Source organism: Anarrhichthys ocellatus, unplaced genomic scaffold (genome assembly GCF_004355925.1).
Source record: "Anarrhichthys ocellatus isolate YVR2014 unplaced genomic scaffold, GSC_Weel_1.0 scaffold4, whole genome shotgun sequence".
In the NCBI taxonomy this organism is placed as follows: Eukaryota; Metazoa; Chordata; class Actinopteri; order Perciformes; family Anarhichadidae; genus Anarrhichthys; species Anarrhichthys ocellatus.
In genome coordinates this window covers 12374646-12381123 of record NW_022280034.1, presented here as the reverse complement: position 1 = coordinate 12381123, position 6478 = coordinate 12374646, and the positions used below count along the sequence as shown (strand labels likewise).

At 49.3% G+C, this 6478-nt stretch overlaps 1 protein-coding gene across 3 annotated transcripts in view; it reads right to left on the bottom strand.

The window, feature by feature from the left end:
• Nucleotides 1–3466, bottom strand: part of rhbdf1b (rhomboid 5 homolog 1b (Drosophila)) — a 32669-nt gene extending 29203 nt beyond the window's left edge. For 2 of the 3 annotated variants that reach the window (XM_031843094.1, XM_031843104.1), the window contains exon 1: nt 1732–2913. The gene's annotated coding sequence lies outside the window, so the exon portion shown is untranslated. The other variant, XM_031843103.1, reaches the window with a different exon arrangement.
• Nucleotides 3467–6478: the final 3012 nt, after the last annotated feature.

The following is a 6478-nucleotide window of genomic DNA, read 5'->3' as shown; positions in this document are numbered from 1 at the left end:
CTCTCTCTCTCTCTCTCTCTCTCTCTCTCTCTCTCTCTCTCTCTCTCACTCCTTCAGGATTGTGTCATCTGCAAGTCTGGCCAAATTACGCTTATGCTCGCAGCAACACGGCTCAGATGCTAACGTTTAGCAGGTATAATGTTTACCTTGTTCACCAGCTGATGTTAGTGTGTAAGCGTGCAAATGTATACTGATTAGCACTAAAAAAACAAAAGTACAGCTGAGGCTGATGGGAAAGTCACTAGTTTTGCAGGTATTTGTTCATAAACCAAAGTATTGGAGAAAATCTAAATATAACCGGATGAAGGCGCTTAAAGGGTCCCCAGAGTTGTTTCACTTCAACCTGAGGGAAACGTGAACGTCTGAACAAAATTTAAAAGCAGCTCATCCAATAGATGACGAGATATTTCAGCAATGTAAGAACTACTTGTGCAGTGGCAAGCAGTGTCACAAAACACAAGCAAGGAAGACGAACAGCACAAAAAAAAAAATGCATTGTGAAAATGCTGGAGGGCTCCTGGAAAAAAACAAGCCAGTTTTCCACCCCGATGCACGCAGCGGAGGGCTCTCCACATTTAAACATGAAGGTGCATTTCAGAGCAGCTGCCCAGAAATAAACCTGCTAGTGTCACTGCTGCTGCTCCTCCATCCAGCCTGTTGGAACGAGCTTTAACACGGCAGGCTCAGTGTGCCAGGGGCAGAGAGACGAAGACATCCAGAAACACACCTGCAGAATGTCACCGTGCTCACAGACGCTACTGTGTTCACACTTTTTTATACGCAGCAGCGATTTACATCTTGTAGGATGTTGTCAGCTTCCTGTTTAGAGCTGCGCGTGTGTGCTGGTGTGTGTGTGTGTGTGTGTGTGTGTGAGAGTGTGTGTGTGTGTGTCGGCCTCAAACCATGTGAAGCACTTTCACTTGTAATTTTGAGTGTTAAAGTCAGGACAAGCAGTTTACAGTTAAAATGATGAAGGTTAGTTTTAGGTTCAGTAAGGGACGGTTAAAGGACCATTTCTACTTTTACTGTGTTTTGACTTTTTACTCCTCTTTAAAAAAAACTATTTTCTATATCTTTAATGTTAATTGGAACTACCTGAATGGAATTTTACATTTAAAAATGCCAAACATTACTAGTTACAGTTCTCAAAGTCAAATGAGAAGATTGAATGTTTTTATCCGTTTGTTTGTTTACGTGACAGTGAACTGAATATCTCTGACGAAACAAGACTTTTGAAAATGTCACTTCAGGCTTCTGGAAATTCTATTACGCATTTTTCACGAGTTTAAATATAAAAATAATAATATAAATAATAGTCAGTTACTAAGAGCCCCTAAGAGCTATAGATGTATTATTATGTTTAGATATGACAAGTATGCTGCTGGTAGCATTGCAGATTCAGATTTCATTCACAAAATAAAACAAAGTTTAGAATTACTCATTCAACCCACTAGCATCATATGAGAACTGAAACTCCCCCCTTGAAGGAGCTTTTGACAGAAGACACGAAGACTTAGTGTTAGCACACTATAGAGTGTACACAACGAGGCCATAAAGGCACGCTAGTAGTCTCATTCATCCACTTGTTAGCACTTGTTAAGACACGTAAAAGCTTCAAAATCATTGTTTATTCAATATTTTAGGTCCTAGAACTAAATGTTAAAATCTTGTGTCAACCAAAGACCTTGACATCAAGACGAAGGAACCAGAAGTGCAAAAATACTGACTCACGTTCAGGTTTGAGAACTCATTCCTGCAGGACTTCATATGCAAGATCCAACAGCATAAGTGGACTGCAGTCAATGAGCGGTCTGCTCCAGCTGCTGCACAGAGCGGCTGTGTGCTTGTTTTAATAAAAGTGTATCAATATTATTAGTCACTAAAAAAAAGTCACGGATTGCTGGTCATGTGTAGAAGAAGAGTCTTTAAGGTCCTTACAGAGTCTCCAGCTGCATGTCACAGGTTCAAACCCTGGCTACTGATCCTGTTTCACTCAGTAGGACCAGTACTCTTCCAGGTGTGTGTGTGTGTGTGTGTGTGTGTGTGTGTGTGTGTGTGTGTGTGCGCTCCTGCCATCTGGCCCAAGAGTCTGCTTCCTATCTTTCCAAACAGGAAGCCAAAACAAACCCTCGATGACACGGGCCAGTAGTTTAATTGTCTCCGTGGCGTTTCTGCACAGCCAGCAACCAAAACTGCCCCCTTTCATCTCAGCAGCTCTCTCAAATCAATTCATCTCTCTTACAACTTGTGTGCGTGCACGTCGTGTACTGTACGTGCATGCAACCTGATGTACTACAGCATTTTGTAGTACAATATATAGAGGGGATGTTGCCTGTGGGTCACGAGAGTTACGCCTTATAGCTCTCTTTCTCTCACACACATCCCTCACTGGTGAAGCTCCCCACGCAGTTCCCTTCCAGCCATAGAGCAAGGCATCAATAAAACAAGGTGAATCATGGGAAGGAGAAAAAACAAGATTTCATCTAAATCTACCCCCTGTCAAAAAGACCCTATTTAAACAGAGGGAGAGTAAAGCCTCACACTCACACACACACACACACACACTTGTTCCTCTCACTTTCAACAATCCTGTTTGACTCCTGTCATGACAATAGCCAGAGACTTCACAAGAACATGAATTTGAGCGGCTTGGACGCCGCTCCAGATGTGTAGCCTACAGCTGAGTACACGTCACTCATTAACTGACACTGTCACCCATGGGTCTCCCCCGCGAGGCTGGGGGGGGGACCCCACCCTGAGCACCCCAACGTGTACTGCAGCGACCTGCATACCTGCACTGAGGACGAGATGCTGGCAGCCCGGTGCTAACCCGCCGTGCAAACAGCGAGGTGTCAGAGACTGTCAGCCGGCGTGAGAAGTGACGAGGCTCGGTATGACACACAGTGGTTCTACGCTTACCTTCCAACCGAGTCCGGTTCCTGCAGCCCGGCACCGCACCGACAGCTCCACCGGTGAGTTGCTAACGCCGGGTCACTTCATAAGTTGTCCCTGCTACGCATGACGCGGGGCGCGAGGAAGAGTAGTTTCACCATCGAGCGCGAGCTCCAGATGTGAGCGAGGGGCGGTGTTCGCGTCCCGTAAAGATGTCAAATAGCAGCTGAATGAAACTGCTGCTCCGTATGAATTGCCCTCCTGGTCCACTGCCGCTGTCCGCCTGCCGCACCGGCTCAGAGTGTCGGTGTGACTGTAGTCTACCGGTCCGCCTACGCTGCTGCTGCTGCTGCCGACCCCGCCGCCGCTTGATGCCAGAACACCGACCGACCGATTGCCTGACTGCCTGTCCGCCGGACCGATCTCACGGAACCGTCTACCGGTGATACCGAGTAACTGCAGGTAGCTGTTAAAGTGGTCAAACTGTTCCTAGTTTGTAGGTTTGCTGTGATTATACGGTTTGACATTAGTTGTAGCAAAGACATCTGGTCACACTGTCATGCAAACTTAAGGAATACATGCCAAATATATACATTTACATTTGTTTCCATTCACGTTCATTTTTGAGTATTTTTTCAAATAGCAGCTATAACTAAAAGTATAAAAAAATGTATAAAAACAAGTTATAAATACTATGCATATTCTGTTGGGCTGTCAGGATGAGATCTAACCTAAACTTTTAAATATTACTCACTTTTTGCTCTTGAAAGCAAATATGAGTTTGAGAATTTCCTTCATCGCTGGAGATCGTGTATTCTACATTTGTACACGAGTCAAAGCTGAATCCTCAGCTGCTTTACATAATACACTTCTTGAAATCCATCCATCCATCCATCTTCCACCGCTTATCCGGGGTCGGGTCGCGGTGGCAGCAGGCCAAGCAGGCGACCCAGACCTCCCTCTCACCGGCAACATGTTCCAGCTCATTCTGGGGGATCCCGAGGCGTTCCCAGGCCAGCTGGGAGATGTAATCTCTCCAGCGTGTTCAGCGTGTCCCAAACGTGTAGTGAGGGTGAACTGGGAACGTCTGGCGGAGGACCCTGTCCGGGAGGTCTTTAACTCCCACCTCCGGAAGAACTTCTCACACATCCCGAGGGAGGTTGGGGACACGGAATCCGAGTGGACCATGTTCAAAGCCTCTATTGTGGACGCGGCCGCTAGGAGCTGTGGCCGGAAGGTCATCGGTGCCTGTCGTGGCGGCAACCCGAGAACCCGGTGGTGGACACCGGAGGTGAGGGAAGCCGTCAAGCTGAAGAAGGAGACCTTCAAGGCCTGGTTGGCCCAGGGGTCTCCTGAAGCAGCTGCCAGGTACCGGCAGGCCAGAAGGGCTGCAGCTGCGGTGGTCGCGAATGCTAAAACTCGGGCATGGGAGGAGTTCGGGGAGGCCATGGAGAAGGACTTTCGGTTGGCCTCAAGGAGGTTCTGGCAAACCATCCGACGGCTCAGGAAGGGAAAGCAGGGCTTACCCCAGTCTGTTCTCAGCAGGGGGGGGGAACTGCTAACCCGGACGGAGGACATCGTCGGGCGGTGGAAAGAGCACTTTGAGGAACTCCTAAACCCGACCAACATGTCCTCTGCAGAGGAGGCAGCGCCTGAGGATCTAGGGGGAGGCTCACTCATATCCCTGGCAGAGGTCGCTGAGGTAGTTAAAAAGCTCCTTGGTGGCAAGGCGCCGGGGGTGGATGAGATCCGCCCTGAGATGCTGAAGGCGCTGGACATGGTTGGGCTGTCCTGGCTGACACGCCTCTTCAATGTCGCATGGGGGTCGGGATCAGTGCCCATGGAATGGCAGACCGGGGTGGTGGTTCCCATTTTCAAAAAGGGGGACCGGAGAGTGTGCTCGAATTACCGGGGTATCACACTACTCAGCCTACCGGGGAAGGCTTATGCCAGGGTGCTGGAAAGGAGGCTCCGACCGCTTGTCGAACCTCAGATTCAAGAGGAGCAGTGCGGATCCGCCGTGGAACAGTGGACCAGCTCTTTACCCTCGCAAGACTACTGGAGGGGTTCTGGGAGTTTGCCCAACCAGTCTACATGTGCTTTGTGGACTTGGAGAAGGCTTTCGACCGGGTCCCTCGGGGGGTCTTGTGGGGGGTGCTGCGGGAGTATGGGGTGCCGGACCCGTTACAACGGTCGATCCGGTCTCTGTACGACTGCAGTAGGAGCTGTGTCCGCATTCTCGGCAATAAGTCAGACACGTTCCCGGTGGGTGTTGGCCTCCGCCAGGGCTGCCCTTTGTCTCCAGTCCTGTTCGTGACTTTCATGGACAGGATATCTAGGGTATCGCCTGGGGGCGGAGAACGTCAGTTTCGGGGGTCTCGGGATCGCCTCTCTGCTGTTTGCAGATGATGTGGTCCTGTTAGCCTCCTCGGATCGTGACCTCCAGCATTCACTGGGGCGGTTTGCAGCCAAGTGTGAAGCGGCGGGGATGAGAGTTAGCACCTCCAAATCTGAGGCCATGGTTCTCTGCCGGAAACCGGTGGATTGCTCCCTCCAGGTGGGGACGGAGTGCCTACCTCAAGCGAAGGAGTTCAAGTATCTCGGGGTCTTGTTCACGAGTGAGGGTAAGATGGAGCGGGAGATCGACAGGCGGATCGGTGCGGCTGCAGCAGTAAAGCGGGCGCTGCACCGGACCGTCTTGGTGAAGAGGGAGCTGAGCCGGAAGGCAAAGCTCTCAATTTACCACTCGGTCTACGTTCCTACCCTCACCTATGGTCACAAACTCTGGGTCGTGACCGAAAGGACAAGGTCGAAATGAGTTTCCGTGTCTGGGTCTTTTAGTCCACTGCTGGTGTTCATTTATTTCCCACATTCCATTATTCCCAGAGACGAAACATCTTCACAATAAGTTGTTTTGCCAGTCAAATGCCTATAGTAACCAGACTGCTGCACACACACACACACATGAACCCACATTGACAGATTATATGTAATTTCTGTCTTTGTCAAGAACACCTCTGCAGTGAAAACCTTCCCACTATGAGGGGGTTGACAGATACTTCTTTGTTGCTTTTGACAGGTGCCTTTTTGTGTTCAATTCTAGGTGTTTCAGTCTGATTGATTGACCATCACAGTTTATAAGACCCAACCAGGAGCCCCAAATACATCTGATGGGCTTGCTCTATAGGAAGTGCATGAAGACAACATTGTGTATCGATATAGTGTCATTTTGTCCCTTTAGAAAATGCTTCACACAACCTTCTGTATTAGCCGAAACCGTTTCCCCCCTGCAGGGTCGGTGTCCTGTTGCTCCAGCCCAGCAGGATCTTCTTACCGTCCTTACCCACACACACACACACACACACACACACACACACACACACAGCCAACAGCAACCTTTGATGGCTCCGTCTGACCACCTTCTCTCATCGCTGCCACTCACCACAAAAACGTTCAGTCAATGCAACAATGTGGTCGTCAGATGTGAAAAGGAATACAGGATACAGCTCAGCACAAAGGATCATATTTGTGGTTATAGATTGGGCTCCATACAAGCCCGGCCAGGTGTTTCTGGGTGTGGTGGGGA